Below are 17,002 nucleotides of genomic sequence, written 5' to 3'. Positions count from 1 at the left end.
TTAAATTCAAGAAGACACCCCACAGAAAGACTAGGCCCATGCAACACTCACCACCCCTGGGCAAAGGGCCACACCAGCAGGCCCAAAAAAACGACAAAAAACAATAAAATCTGCACAATCCCAGCCCATCCATGGCCTCAATGGTGTTTAAATTCAAGAAGACACCCCTCAGAAACACTAGGCCCATGCAACACTCACTACCCCTGGGCATAAGGGATGAAAAGTAGGCAAAATAAGTGCAGGCCTCAGACACTGCCTCTCCTCAAAATGGCCCCCTTACACCCCAAGCACATGTTGCTGCCTGTACCAGCCAGCACTCAAGATGGCCACCACCACCACCCACATGGCCAGTCCACATCAACAGTACACCCCCAAAAAACAGAAAAACAGCCAGAAATCACCACAATCCAATGCCATCCATGATGTTTACATCAAAAAGAGTGAGACAACACCACAGGCACACTCAGTCCATGCACCACCACCACCCCTGGGCAAGCAAAAGGCCACACCAGCAGCCCCCCAAAAACGACAAAAAACAATAAAATAAGCACAATCCCAGCCCATCCATGGCCTCAATTATGTTTAAATTCAAGAAGACACCCCACAGAAAGACTAGGCCCATGCAACACTCACCACCCCTGGGCAAAGGGCCACACCAGCAGGCCCAAAAAAACGACAAAAAACAATAAAATCTGCACAATCCCAGCCCATCCATGGCCTCAATGGTGTTTAAATTCAAGAAGACACCCCACAGAAAGACTAGGCCCATGCAACACTCACCACCCCTGGGCAAAGGGCCACACCAGCAGGCCCAAAAAAACGACAAAAAACAATAAAATCTGCACAATCCCAGCCCATCCATGGCCTCAATGGTGTTTAAATTCAAGAAGACACCCCTCAGAAACACTAGGCACATGCAACACTCACTACCCCTGGGCATAAGGGATGAAAAGTAGGCAAAATAAGTGCAGGCCTCAGACACTGCCTCTCCTCAAAATGGCCCCCTTACACCCCAAGCACATGTTGCTGCCTGTACCAGCCAGCACTCAAGATGGCCACCACCACCACCCACATGGCCAGTCCACATCAACAGTACACCCCCAAAAAACAGAAAAACAGCCAGAAATCACCACAATCCAATGCCATCCATGATGTTTACATCAAAGAGAGTGAGACAACACCACAGGCACACTCAGTCCATGCACCACCACCACCCCTGGGCAAGCAAAAGGCCACACCAGCAGCCCCCCAAAAACGACAAAAAACAATAAAATAAGCACAATCCCAGCCCATCCATGGCCTCAATTATGTTTAAATTCAAGAAGACACCCCACAGAAACACTAGGCCCATGCAACACTCACTACCCCTGGGCATAAGGGATGAAAAGTAGGCAAAATAAGTGCAGGCCTCAGACACTGCCTCTCCTCAAAATGGCCCCCTTACACCCCAAGCACATGTTGCCTGTACCAGCCAGCACTCAAGATGGCCACCACCACCACCCACATGGCCAGTCCACATCAACAGTACACCCCCAAAAAACAGAAAAACAGCCAGAAATCACCACAATCCAATGCCATCCATGATGTTTACATCAAAGAGAGTGAGACAACACCACAGGCACACTCAGTCCATGCACCACCACCACCCCTGGGCAAGCAAAAGGCCACACCAGCAGCCCCCCAAAAACGACAAAAAACAATAAAATAAGCACAATCCCAGCCCATCCATGGCCTCAATTATGTTTAAATTCAAGAAGACACCCCACAGAAACACTAGGCCCATGCAACACTCACTACCCCTGGGCATAAGGGATGAAAAGTAGGCAAAATAAGTGCAGGCCTCAGACACTGCCTCTCCTCAAAATGGCCCCCTTACACCCCAAGCACATGTTGCCTGTACCAGCCAGCACTCAAGATGGCCACCACCACCACCCACATGGCCAGACCACATCAACAGTACACCCCCAAAAAACAGAAAAACAGCCAGAAATCACCACAATCCAATGCCATCCATGATGTTTACATCAAAGAGAGTGAGACAACACCACAGGCACACTCAGTCCATGCACCACCACCACCCCTGGGCAAGCAAAAGGCCACACCAGCAGCCCCCCAAAAACGACAAAAAACAATAAAATAAGCACAATCCCAGCCCATCCATGGCCTCAATTATGTTTAAATTCAAGAAGACACCCCACAGAAAGACTAGGCCCATGCAACACTCACCACCCCTGGGCAAAGGGCCACACCAGCAGGCCCAAAAAAACGACAAAAAACAATAAAATCTGCACAATCCCAGCCCATCCATGGCCTCAATGGTGTTTAAATTCAACAAAACAGTTGTATCATGCACCCATAACCAACCCTGGTCCTACTGGATACTGTGGCTACCCACAATATAATTTATTTAATTTTCTGAAAAAGTTCCAAAATTGTACTTGCAGCAACTGTAATGCCCCAAACAAACTTACTTGTGAAAGTTGATTTCTAATCCAAAAGTGATCCAAAGACAGTCAAAAAGGCCTCAAATCCAAATATCCAGCAGCACCCACAAAAAGTAATCCTTCCAGCTCCAGATCCAAATGAAAGTGACCAGGAGATGGACAAAGCACTGGGAGGAGCCTGCTGGACAGGAACAGGAAGTTGGAGACTGTGGGGCACTTCCTTCCTCCACCCCCCCCCAAAATGGACTCCTTGCAAAAAAAAAGGCCATGCAAATGTCAACCTGAGGAGTGATTCTGATAAAAATCATAATTTTCTGAAGGTTTATCCTGTTTGCTGGTGATTTTCTTGTGCGAAATTGCAAAATCTCTATTTCGCAAGTGCGAGATTGTTCCTTTCCGCCGCAACTACATGTTCGCAATTGCGAACTCTCGCGAGGTGTGCTGTGCAAGGTGGCAAGCCGCGAGTACGTATTCGCGGGCGACAAACTCCCGCGGGAACACGCAGCAAGATCTAAAATGGCGCGTCACTCGCAAAGAAAAACAACTCGGCAAACGCTAAAATGACGGAAAGTGAACGCCGTGCACCACGCCGCGCGCCGCAACCAAGCAAAAAATCCGCCGCGAGCGGATTCACGGATTTTCGACAAATTCGCGAGCGTTCGCGGATTGCGGATTTGCCGAAAATCCGAAAAATCCGCGAGCGGAGCGGATTTTACGCCCATGCTTAATTAATACCACACTATCATATGTACTCATACGCCTATTCAGACACTCACATACCGCCACTCATCCATGGGGTTACTCACACACCTAGATAGTCATGTGAAGAATCAATCACACTTCCATTTACTCACCAATACAGTTATACACACACCACCTCACTAATTTATAGATAGTAGTACATACTTACCCTCTTATATAATCACTGATACAAGTACACACTCATTCATACAGCCACTCACGTAATCACTCACTGTCACATATAATTATTTATATACACCATCACTCACATAAACTGCCTTTTACATATGTAGCTACTTACAGCCTTCCGTCACCCAATGAAGGCTGGTAATTATTCAAATTTGAAGACGCCCTGTGTTGTACAGACGCCTACGGATACTTAATGGTTTTCTCATCCAGTGGTCATGATGAGGGGTGTACTCTAGCTGAAGAGTTTGGTGAATCCGCATATGGTGAGATGTGACATCTTGTTTTGATCTTTTCGGACTGCATCAATGTTGAGTGGCAAGACATGTCGGCCTGACATCAGAACTGCCATCTCAACCCAGTGGGGTAGGAGAGGATAGTCGAGTCCATGATGATTGTATCGGTGGTGTTAGTTCGATGTCAGAAACACATGATGGTGGCAGCGATAACAACGCAGGAATTGTAGCCTTCCCATTGGCTGAAAAACCACCAATCAAGAGGGCTGATGGACAATATAAACTAATCAAATCTCTTGTGCCATATTCTTAGCAGGTAAAGCATTAAACAAGGCAACTAAGCCAAAACGCGTCAGCTGCTTCTAATAAATGAATTCTACTCCGTGAGAGCTCCATTACTTCTAGTTGCAAACATGCCTCCCGACGCACTACTAGTTGGGGTATGAAGTCCCCTTGGCACCAGATGGTCTGTGGAGGGCAACAAGTCCTCCTGTAAGTCCCACCCAGTGCGTTTGCTGAGAGATTTTCAGTGGCCTCACCCCCTTTCTCCACCACTCTGAATGCACCTCATGGCACACTACTAGTTGGGGGATGAAGTCTACTTTAATCCTTCGGCCCTCATCTACCCATCAGCAGTGTGCCGAGAGGTGTGTTTGCAGGATGGTGGAGAAAGGGGGCAAGGTCCCCGATCACCTCTCAGCAGTCCCACTGTGTGCGGCATACTGGAGGTAAGAGGAGGTCCTCTTAGCCCCTAAGCATATTCAGCAGCCAAGGAGACTTCATCCCCCTATCAGGAGCGCACTAGGAGGTGCGTTTTCAGAATAGTGGATGAAGGAGAAAGAGCCTACTTCGAGCTGCCCGCTTTTAAAAAAATTTCATTTTGTGTCCTGGGGACTCCATACCTGGGACCTGATTCTTTTTTCAGTTTCAAAAATGGGAGTGGGCGCACGGCCCCCCTCTCAAGCAGATTTCATCCCCAGGGACCCCCATCCCCTGGGGCCGTTCCTTTTATTTTCCCTTTTTTTCTATTCAAAAGGAGTTCATCCCAGGGCCTTCCCTTTTTTCTTTTTTTTCTTTTTTAGAAAGGGGAGGGGGCTGTGCAGCTCCCTAGCCAAGGCCAATGTTGGCCCCTGGGACTACATCCCCTAGGGCGAGGCCTTTACTTAAAAAAAAAAAATACAGTCCTTAAAGCGAGTTATAGTTAGGACCATGTTTGCTTTTTGACTTGCCTACATCTTTGGTACCATTTGATAAATCTTCACAACATATTAAAAACAAAGTGTCAAGATGGATCTTCTTGTGCATGGAAAGTTTTGGGGTGATCTGCAAGGGGGAGCATGAAAAGGTGAGGTTAAAATAAAGTGTGTTCCCCATGTTAATACCCATTGAGAATTTAGACACGACTACATCCGGAACCACCGAATGGAATTACACCAAATTTGGCAGAAAATTAACTCTTGGTCCAGAAGAGTGCTTTTTGTGATTAAGTATAACTCCATCCAGTAGTTTTTGAGATGTTAAAAGAAATCCAAAGTTGGATATATAGGGGAGCTCTGTGACTTTGCAACTTATGAAGAAATTACAGCTGCCATTTTATGATGAGGAACATGGTTCCAGGGGATGAAAGTAAAGGCTAGAAACTGTAGAAGGGGTCAGGGTAGTGGGATCCTGACCCCATAGGTGCATGGTAGGGGTTTCTGAGGCACCCCTTATGAATATGAAAAGGCGCAAAACATTTTTTCTCATGTGGTTAGAGGTGCAGACCTGTAGCAATACTCAGTGATGCCCCCATGCAATTTCGTATTGGAGTCCTGATCATTGATTCAAATGTTTTAAAAATATACATTCACACACTCATTTGCACAGTAATGCACGTACTTAAGACACATTCAGAACCTTATTTAGCCATTCACTGTACCATTCAGAGACTCATGCTCCAAGTCACAGACCCACTCATACACTGATGCATCCACTGAGAAACCCAATCAGACTAATAAACCCACTCAGAGACCCACTCAGACACTCACACATCTACTCACAGACCCATTGAGACACTCATTCACCCATTCACAGATCTACTCAGTCACTGGCACACCCAGTCACAAACCCACTCAGAGACAGGCATGCCCACTGACAGACCCACTCAGGCACTCATGCACCCATACAAGGAGCCTCTCAGAGTCATGCATCCACTCACAGTGCCACTCAGAGACTCATGCAGTCACTCACTCACCCACTCAGAGGATCATGCGCCCACTCACAGATCCAGTCAGACAGTCAAGTATTAACTCACAGATTTACTCAGAGACTCATACACCACCTCAGGCGCCTACTCAGATATTCATGCACCCATTCACAGACTCCCTCAGAGTTACACACCCACTCATCGAGCCATTAAGAGGCTCATGCATTCACTCAAAGACCCACTCATAGAATAATGCATTCCCTCACCCACTGAGAGGTTCATGCACCCACTAACAGGCTCACTCGGAGTCACACACCCACTCAAAGACCCACTCTTAGACTCACGTACTTAGATACCCACTCAGAGGCTCATGGACCCACTAACAGAGCCATTCAGATAGTGATGAACCCAGTTACAGGGATAATCAGACACTCATGCATCCCTTCATAGGGTGGCTCATAGAAGAGCCTTTGGGTTTATTGTGTATAGATGAGAACTACATATGAAATAGAATGCAGTCTTTCAAGTTGTTATGAAATATCCTGTTGCCTTTGTCAGAGAAATGTACTCCATCACTCCCATATATAGTGTTGCTGTAGAGGAGCTCATGTTGTGGCCTCTAAGAAATGAAGAAACAGTTTTACTAACTTGTTTCCTGGCTTTGTGGACAGAATTTGTCTGACCATGGGGGGCGTGGTTTGGATGCCGAGGGAATTGGCGGCTCGGTGATTTCCTCCTCCCGTGGTCCAGACCTTTCCACGATTTTGAGACATTTTCTATTGCTCTGAAGCCGACGTATCTACATGCTTCAATAACCGGAATGTGAGGTGAACATTCCAAGCGCTTGATGGCGTCTGGAGGCGGCCGGGAAGTGGACATACGGCTGTGTTCCTCTGAGCTCCCCCGCGCCCGGGAGAGCAAGTGTGCGATCCGAAGGCTCTCTTGGCCGTGAACGGGCGGAATAACGTGGATCTACCCTCGAGCGGTAACGGCGTGGACTGAACCCTGCTAACATATGGCCTGCTGTGATCAACCGTGAGTAATGCCTGCCCTCACTAGAACAAGTAAAGACCTTTAAGCGCCGAGCCTGCACACGAATCTGCTGTTCCAATATGGCGGGCGCAGCCATTCTCTGAGCGGGACCCGACCTTCGGCTGCAGCTCGAATATCATCACTGGGCTAAAAATGGCACACACCAAACCCGCTGTGCACTCACTAATCATCAGGTTGCAATGGTACTAACGTGAACGCGTAGATCTACACATATACAGCCCGCATGTGATACTGCCTAACTAGCACTGCGCTGGCCAACATGGCGGGACTCTTTACACCCTGACCGGGATATTCGACCCTGTACAGCGCGCTGTCATGGTACAGCTCCATGTTTTATCCACGGTGACTTTATTTGAAGCAGAGTATCTGAAGGCAATACAAGCTTGGCCCCGTCGGTTAGCACTGACACCTAATAAATATTGAACGGAAGACCCCATTTACATGCAAGTTACTCCAAAATGGCGGCGCTGCCCTCGTCGAGTCGGATGTATGCAGAGCTCCACGAATGACGACTCCGAAAGTCTGTTAGGCATATTGAGCTTCTATGTGCGCCCTAATGAATATCCCATGCTCTGCAGTGGTGACTCACGGTTAACCCGTTTAGCGAGAATTTGAAGCATTCGACGACACACGGTGCCCTATGACTTAATGGCTCATGCTGCCATGCTGTGATCTAGTTTGTGTGTGACACGCTAAGATGAATCTCTTCTACCAGATGATGCAGCGAGCATGACAAGTTGCCTGCTCAATACTCCCTGATCAAGACACAGCTAGGAAATAATGACAGGGTGCAGGTGACCCACCATATCTCGGCGGCATGCGTTGATGAGGTGGCTGCATGTAGTGGAATATTGATGCTAGGCTCCACAAACCACTTTATTAAATGACTCACTCTGTTCCACGTTCTTCGCACGATATTTGTGGCGCATCAGCCGTTTCTCCATATCTACGTAGCATCTGGGTGGCGCTGACGTCTGCAAGGTAGTGTTTGGTCATGCATGTCAGTGTGCAGCGATCTCACAATTGAATCAGTGCATTGACTTTGGTTCGCTTCACGATCCTATTGTTGTTACGATCAGGGGACCAGTGACAATGGACAATAAAGAAATAGCTAAGAACCTGAAAAGGCTAAAATCTGACCACTCAAATCGAAACTCGCCTGTCAAAGGGAAAAAAGATAACGCTGATGCAATGGAAATGATATTAAGCAGACTCGACGAAGTTAGGGACCTAGCTAAGTAAACTAAAGAGGAAGTGATAGCAATCAGACAAGACATTCGTGAAACCAACGCAAGGCTAGACGAAACAGAATCTAGAATCAGCAAGTTGGAAGATACGGAAATCAAGACCTGTAGTGCACTCAAGGGCTTGACCATAGCCTCAGACCAAGTAACAAGGAAACTGGCCGAATTGGAGGACAGAAACCGGAGGGGGAACCTTCGCATTTTCGGTATTCCGGAGGGAGCCGAGGAATCTTTGGGCTCCTGTGTTCCATTTCTGGAGTCATGGTTCGCCCAAGCTACCAGCATGACCTTCCATCAGCCCTTGGAATTTGACAGGGCGCATAGAGTGCCTGGAAGGATCACCAAAAGCCAAAAAGGCCCCAGGCCCATTGTCTGAAACCACTACGCTATCAACACATGGAGCAAATCCTTACCTTTGTACGGAAGCATAATCACATCCTATGGAAGAATGCCAAAATATATATATCACAGGATTACAGCAAGGAAACTGTAGACGTACGGAAGGCTTTCCTGGCGCTTCGCCCACAACTGAAATCCATGGGCTATCAACATGGCTTTGTTGGTCCGTCGAGATACAGAGTGGTCATCCAAGGACATCCACACATCTTCTCGGACCCCATGAGACTCAAAAGAATGTTAGATGGACCCGAGGATTTGGTCATGGACACTCACAACTCTGACGACACGACAGCCTCTGGTGCTATGATCATTGTGTGCCTATCGAGACGTGTCTGTCCAATTGTGGGTACCAGTTGACCTCCCTCTGTCAAGTTGTTTCTCTAAATCTGATAAGGAGACTTGTCTATGTTCCTCTTACCCCTGTCACAGGGTCCGATGGTTCCATTTTTGCGACACTGATCAGATCATACACTGTATTGCTCACTGTATGTTGCTACATCCTTACTGCTTCATGCTCCTGTCACAATCAGAATAGATCAGTTGCCGATCCAAAGATGTGTTGTGTCATGTTCTAAAATTAGAGTTTAGTCGCTGTCCGGATCAAGGTCTACGACTTAAAATCATTGATAGCTATTATTAATAGAAGTATCATTTGGGTCACCGATATACATGTTGGATTTACAATGTTCATCCTTACCGGCAATTTGAGGCGTCCTTACTTGGATATGCTTGTGTTCGATGTTCTTATCTCAGTATTCATCTACTGTTGTAATCGGCATTAGCCTGTTAGATTGCTGAAATAGTTCTGAATTTTTCACCAAATTTGTAATCCACGGGGAGGATTGGTTGCTGTCTCTCTCCAGTCACCATGTCTACTATTCACTGGTGGGGTGGGGTGGGTGGGGGGCTGAGGGGTTTGGGGGGGTTATGTGTGTTATTTGTATTGTGTTCCTTTTCTTTTCATTTTGCATTTCATGTGCTTGTATGGTCACTACCGAGCAGTCACAAGTCAATTCAACAAGTTAATGCCGTTGCCTTCCATCTTGATTGGTCTGACACGGTACTTGGCAAGATAATTAGGCATGTCTAATGGCACAAAACAAATATAATACACCACTGGGAGTGGCCCCCTTAGACAGTCTGAAAATATTATCTCTGAATGTAAAAGGCCTGAATCAACCGGTAAAGAGACAAAAAATACTAGACTATGTGCGCAGGCAACGGGGGGATATTGTCTTGTTACAGGAGACTAAAATAGACGGCAAACAATTTTATCACTTGAGGAATAAATTTTACACCGAGGTAGTGGGGGCGGAAGCGACAGGGAAAAAGAATGGTGTCTTACTGTTAATAGCGAAAAAATCAAAGGTTGAAATTCTCTCTTCGGAGGCAGATGTGAATGGTAGGTGGGTCACAGCCAAACTAAGCAGAGACAACACGGAATTCTATATCACAAATATATACACTCCTAACACCTCCGACCTTAAATTCTGGGAAGGTCTAAGCAAACAAATTGAGTCCATCCCTGACTCGGCCGTACACATACTGGCCGGGGACTTTAATCTCCCTATGGATGCGACCCTAGACAGGGACTCATGTTGCCCCTTTTGACCTAATAAATCACACAAAACTATGCTCAACCTATGTAAGCGCTTTAATTTGGTAGATACATGGAGGCTACAAAATCCTACGGATAGGGACTATACATTTTACTCCGCACCACATGACTCTTACTCTCAAATCGATTATATTCTTATATCACAGAATGGGGTAACACGGATAGACGATACATCTATAGAGCCAAGGGTTATGTCCGATCATTCATGCATATCCTTATCCATCACCAATACAAAGCATTCGTCTCGTCAAACATCGTGGCGTTTGAATGACGAGATATTGGATAAAGAGCAGCATAGGTCTGCTATTGAATCCGCTATCCGCTCATATTTGCAGGACAATAAGAGGGGAGACACTACCGATCTTGTGAGGTGGGAGGCCCTAAAGAGTACCATTAGGGGGGTTTGTATTAAAATTCGATCAGCAATGAATAAAGACCACAACCGTAAGCTAGATGACCTGGAAAGTGAAATACTGGCCCTAGAGAGTAAACACCAGAGAGACAGGTCCAGTATTGTCATGAATACACTGGCCAATAAAAAGTATGAATACAACAAAATAGTGAGTGAGAGGGCAGGGGTATGGCAAGACAAAAGAAAAAGGTTCAGACTCTGTGATTCAAATAAGGCAGGTAAGAGTCTGGCATCTTATTTAAAATTCAAGGTACAGAGGAACACTATTAATGTCATCAGAGATGCTTCAGGAACCGCTCATTCTGAGCCGGACAAGATAGCGGAGGTATTTAAGGACTTTTACGAGACCTTATATGCCAAGAATAAATCGGTAGAGGAAGACAAGATTCAGGATTACTTGAATGAATGCGACCTACCAAGACTATCCACTGATGAACAGTTAGGTCTTAATACACAAATCACGGTCATAGAAATTGAACAAGCAATTAAATCACTAAAAAGCGGGAAGGCCCCAGGCCCTGATGGGTTTTCAGCTCGTTTTTTTAAATCCTTCCCCTTTTTATTGGTGGAATCCCTTCTGAACCTGTTCCGGGAAATAAATGAATCAGGCGAAGTGAAAGGCACCCTGTCTGAGGCTATAATTGCAGTACTTCCTAAAGATGGGAAAGACCCCTCTCTTCCAAAAAATTATAGGCCCATTTCCCTCATTAATCTTGACTGCAAGATCTTAGCAATGATCCTCTCCACCCGCCTCCAGAAAGTTCTTCCCCGATTGATTCATCCATCTCAAGCTGGATTCCTGAAGAATAGAATGTCTAGTGATAACACCAGGATACTAGCGCACGTTTTGGAAAAAGCAAAACTTCTAGACACTCCCACTGTGGCAATTACATTAGATGCCGAAAAAGCCTTCGACAAAGTTGACTGGTCCTTTCTGAAAGCGGTGCTACACAAATTTAACTTGGGTGAAACATTTACGAAACTAGTGATGTCCCTATATTTTTGTCCCTTTGCAAAGGTGAGGGCAGGTGGCTCCTTCTCCTCCTCTTTAAATCTGCAGCAAGGTACAAGACAAGGGTGCCCCCTATCACCTTATTCGTGTTGGCCATAGAGCCTTTCCTGTATCATATAAGACACAATGATGCCATTGCTGGTGTTCCTTTTGAGGGCTGTACTATAAAACTCACTGCGTACGCAGATGATGTACTAGTTGTTTCCGAGAGGGCTGAGGAAGCCATTACTGCACTCATGACTACCATTGATGAATTTTCCCGTGTCTCAGGGTACAAGTTGAACAAAGATAAGACGGAGGTAAAACTCCTGAATAATAGGGGCAATAAAGACATTCTTGGGGAGTCTGGCCTTACTTGGCAACCACACTGCTTTAAATACTTGGGCCTCGACTTTAATAAGGATCTGATTTCCACACTGCGAATAAATGAAGAAATAACCTTGAAAAAGATCTCCACTCTGTTGGAAGGGTGGTCACCCAAGTTCCTCTCCTGGTGGGGTAGGGCAGAAACCCTTAAAATGATGTCTACTCTGTTAGTGAATTATCTAGCCAGTATGCTCCCCATGACGTTCTCGGATGACTTTATCAATAAAGTGGATAAGCTGTTTGGTGGGTTCCTGTGGCGGGGTAAGAAAGCCAAGGTATCACTGAAAAAGCTGCAACTAGCAAAGGACAAAGGCGGCCTAGGTCTTCCCTCATTCAGGAACTACCAGACAGCATTCCTCTGCAAACAGGGGGCGCAGTGGCTAACAACCTCTCCAACCTATGTCCCTTTTTTTTTTTTTTTTTTGTCGAGTTTTATATAGCGCGAACTAGACCCGAACCGAATCAGGTATCAGAGCGCTTTACATAGCACCAGTTATGTTTTTTTTTTTTTTTTACATGAGGACACACACTTTCATTTTTTTTTAGGCACGGGGAGATTAAGTGATTTGCCCAGAATCACAGGAGGTTTTGGCGTCGTTACCGAGACTCGAACCCAGATCCCCAGGTCCGAGGTCGAGCGCCTTAGCCGTTAGGCATGCACCCCTTCCAGCCCTACTTACTATGGACCTGTCCCATTTACCTCACTCTGAGTATATTATGCTAAATACTAGGCGGGCCCTGTTAAGACTTGACCAGACACATAAAACTAAGATGGTAGTTAAAAAATCCACTCTTATGGCCTTTTGGAGAAACCCCTACTTTAAGTGTGCTGGTAAAACCCTCTACTGGGAATCGTGGTCTAGAAAAGGCATTCATTTAGTGGGAGACCTTTATGATGGCGCGTTACCGCTTCCCTACTCAAGCTTGCAGACAACACATGACCTCACACCGATGGACTTCTACGAGTTCCTGAAGTTGAAGGCCATTATAACAGCTCGTGATTTCACTCCTCATGTACCTTGGTTGGCGACCCATTTACCTCGCCTACTGTCCGCAGGCCACTTCGTCTCAAAAGTGTATAAAATGCTACTCCCATTGCCCAAGAAGGCACATAGACGAGTTGAGTCTAAGTGGGAAAATGAACCCAATTCCACTGGGATAGAATTTGATTGGGATGTGATACATAGCACGGTTCTATCCCATAAGGTATCGCCCATCCTCTCTCAAACAAAGTATATGCTACTGAATAGGGCTTTCTGGACGCCGGATAGGCTTTTTAAATGTCACCTGAGGGACACACCCATGTGCTGGAATTGCAAATCAGGGGTGGGCGAACTCGCACATATGCTCTTCCATTGCCCCTCTTTGCAAACCTGCTGGGGAAAAATCTTTGACTGCATCCAACATACGTTCAATCTAAAGCCTGCCAGGGATTTTGTATATAGAGTATTGGGAGTCCTTGATCCTAACTTGGTTACTATACATGATCGCCAGCTCCTAGACCTGATGTTAACACTTGCCTGCAAGGTGGTCTTATGCAAATGGAAAAACGCATCAGAGGTGAATTTTAAAATTTGGCAAGAGTGGCTTTCATTCCTGAGAGGGGCCGACAACCCTGCTTTGCAATCGGCTACGTGGCGCCCTTCCAACAAGAAATTATGGAAGTCGCTGGACTTGTCCTCCTTTCATTTTGATCCACCATGATTTATTGATGCTGTATATTTCTATAACTGCATAGTCCGATGCCGGACCTTATGGATGGTTGTATGACTTGTTGTGTAACTGCTCATTCCCTTGACTAAATGTATATGCTTTCTTATTATGTAATGTCCATTATGTAACTCTATCTACAGACGACACCTGCGAGCACCAAGTGACTTGACTTTCTTTCTTTTAAGTTTATGTACTGTACTCAAGTATCGCAATTGTTCTCATTTTTGTACTGGAAGACTTTCTGTTTGTCATGTTCCTTTCCTTTATTATTAATAAAAAATTATTTGAATTATAAAAAAAAAAGAATTTATCTGCCCATTTCCATGTTTGCCTTTAGCAAATGTTGGACTACACCAAGGGAAAAGTACCATTAATTGACCAAAAGTCTCCTTCATTGTGATTTCCAATCGTTCCCCAGTAAGAGTGCCTAGGTCATTGCCACCACAGTGCACAATTAAGAGGTCTGGATGATGGCAATTTACATTGGCTCTCAACCAAAGTCAGCAATCTCTAAAAAAAAAACAAAGGTTACAGAGACATTATAGTTAGGCTCAGATTTCACTCATATAATACCATAGAGATTCATCAGTTATAGTTACCTGAGCTAACTATAACTAATGCCCGGGCAATGCACAGCTTATGACCCCGCATATTGCATCACTCATGACATGGTCAGTGACATCACTAATGAAATCACTGATGGCATCTCAAGTGACATCACTGATTATATCATCCATAGAACCACTCAGACACCCAATCACACCCCCATTGAATATCTCCTACACCCACTCCCACTTCCACACAACCACCCACATAACCATTCATAGACTCGAAGTCAGGTATCATAGGTGCTATGTCACACTTTTTCTACACTTATATGTAAATTACTGCTAATTAAGTTATAAACATTGTTAAGTTATAAGTAGGGCTCCCTGTTTTCCGTTTTTACTGATTTTTACAGATAAATACAGACAGAAAACTCTTTATTTTCCTGTCTACACACACCACCTCACTAATTCATAGATAGTAGTGCATACTTACCCTCTTATATCATCACTGACACAATTACACACTCATCCATACAGCCACTCTCGTAATCACTCACTGTCACATATAGTTATTTATATACACCATCACTCACATAAACTGCCTTTTACATATGTAGCTACTTACATGTACCACTCCCAACACACCATACACACATTCACCAACACACCATACACACACTCACCCAGTTATAGAGCTGTTTCCACATGCACTCTTAAACCCATACTCCCAGTGAATCAACTAGTCACACATCTATGCACAGAGTCACACACCTCCAACCCACCCACACACACTCAGGCACCCATACAAATACTCGGGCAAACAATCAATAACCCATATAAACTGTTATGTAGCTACTAACCAACCCATGTACCAGCTTACACACCAGACGCACTGATACAGACATTCACACAGTTTAGTTACTAACGCATGCATTCAATAAGACATGTTTAATCAGTCACTTATACAATCAGTCACGCACCTCGTAAATCCTTCATCCAGACACATATACACCCACTCATTCTTCAATATACCTTAACATATATATATATAAAACATATTTAAACTTTACAGAAACACACAGTCACTGGATGATGTCATCAGTGATGTCATTTGAGATGTCATCAGTGATGTCATAAGAGATGTCACTGACCATGCCATGAACGCTGGAATATGTGACGTCATGAGCAGTGCGGGGCGCGAGTTATAGTTAGCTGAACTAACTAAAAAGGTGGTGTTTCTATGGTTTTGTAAGAGTGAAATGTCCAGCTAACTATAACGCCCATGAAACCTATGTTTTTTTCAGTGAATTTCTAAGGTTTTTTAAATGCAAATTTATAACTATAACTACTGTAAAACCTATGTTTTTTCCAGTGAATTTCAAATATATATGTGTGTGTGTGTGTGAATGTACATATGTATGTATGTGTATATATATTACCTACTGGCGGTCGCCAGTAGGTATATATAGTTAGGATTTTTTCTCTATGGGATTTTTGAAAATTCTATGTCTAATAACTTTGGCGTTTGTGGACGGAATTGGCTGAAATTTTCAGGGAAATTGAACATTTTGTTTCTGAGCAGCCCCTGAAAATTTGGGGGGGGTTTGTCAAGGGGGGGCCGAGAAAAAAGGGGGGTCCCAAAACGTGTTTTTAACATTGAGTTTTCCATAGGGCGGTTGGCCTCACTTTTAGCCCGAACGGCTGAATGGATTTGCACGAAAATTGGCAAAATTGTAGGGACTGGTAGCCCGATGTGCCTTTGCTAGGTCTCAATATATGTGCTCCAGTGGATTTTGAGAAATTAACGTTCAAAAAAATATATATATCTGTAACAGCGGACCGGGCAGCGCTCCAGTTCGCGTACTTTTCGCGTTATGGAGCTTTGTGAAGCGAAGCTGATTGGTTCTCCGGCATCTGTAAACATTCCAAACAGTCCGTAGCGGCCGCCATCTTGTCTCTCGGTAGGATCAAGAGACAAGAGGAGGCCAAAGCGAAGGGGCAAATGACCGTAAGGGGGCATAGTAGATCCTCCCTGACCCCCTAGGTTTGATGTGGAGGTTTTAAAAGGGCCCCGCGGGGCAAAAAAAAAAAAATAATAATAATCGAACGGCTGAATGGATTTGCACGAAACTTGGCAAAATATTAGGGACTGGTAGCCCGATGTGCCTTTGCTAGGTCTCAATATATGTGCTCCAGTGGATTTTGAGAAATTAACGTTCAAAAAAAGATATATATCTGTAACAGCGCTCCGCTTCGCGTACTTTTCGCGTTATGGAGCTTTGTGAAGCGAAGCTGATTGGTTCTCCGGCATCTGTAAACATTCCAAACAGTCCGTAGCGGCCGCCATCTTGTCTCTCGGTAGGATCGAGAGACAATAGGAGGCCAAAGCGAAGGGGCAAATGACCATAAGGGGGCATAGTAGATCCTCCCTGACCTCTTAGGTTTGATGTACCATTTTGCCAAGTTTGGTGTAATTCCGTTCAGCCATTCAGGCTGTAGACGTATCTAAATGTCCTATGGAAAATTGCATGGGGAAAACACATTTGAAAGTGTTGAAATTTAGAACCAATTAAAATGTTACTTTGGTTTTGTATTTGTGTGTGATGAAAGTTAATTGGTTATGTATATATCTAAAATGAGAGGAAACCACAGCCATTTTGTGATACTACTGTCTGAGGTACATTTGTGAGGAATTTTTGGTGCTCAATTTCTGGTGTTTGGTTTACACAGTACTAACATTTCTCCTACTTTTAAAAAGGTGAGTTGTTAATTTGTAAGGGGAACTATGTTGTACACTTTAAGATAATTTGAAAAATGTTTTCTGTTATTTATTTACAGTCCTTCT

The sequence above is a fragment of the Lissotriton helveticus genome, chromosome 1_1 (genome assembly GCF_964261635.1).
Source record: "Lissotriton helveticus chromosome 1_1, aLisHel1.1, whole genome shotgun sequence".
Lineage (NCBI taxonomy): Eukaryota > Metazoa > Chordata > Amphibia > Caudata > Salamandridae > Lissotriton > Lissotriton helveticus.
This window is presented reverse-complemented; position numbering follows the sequence as displayed.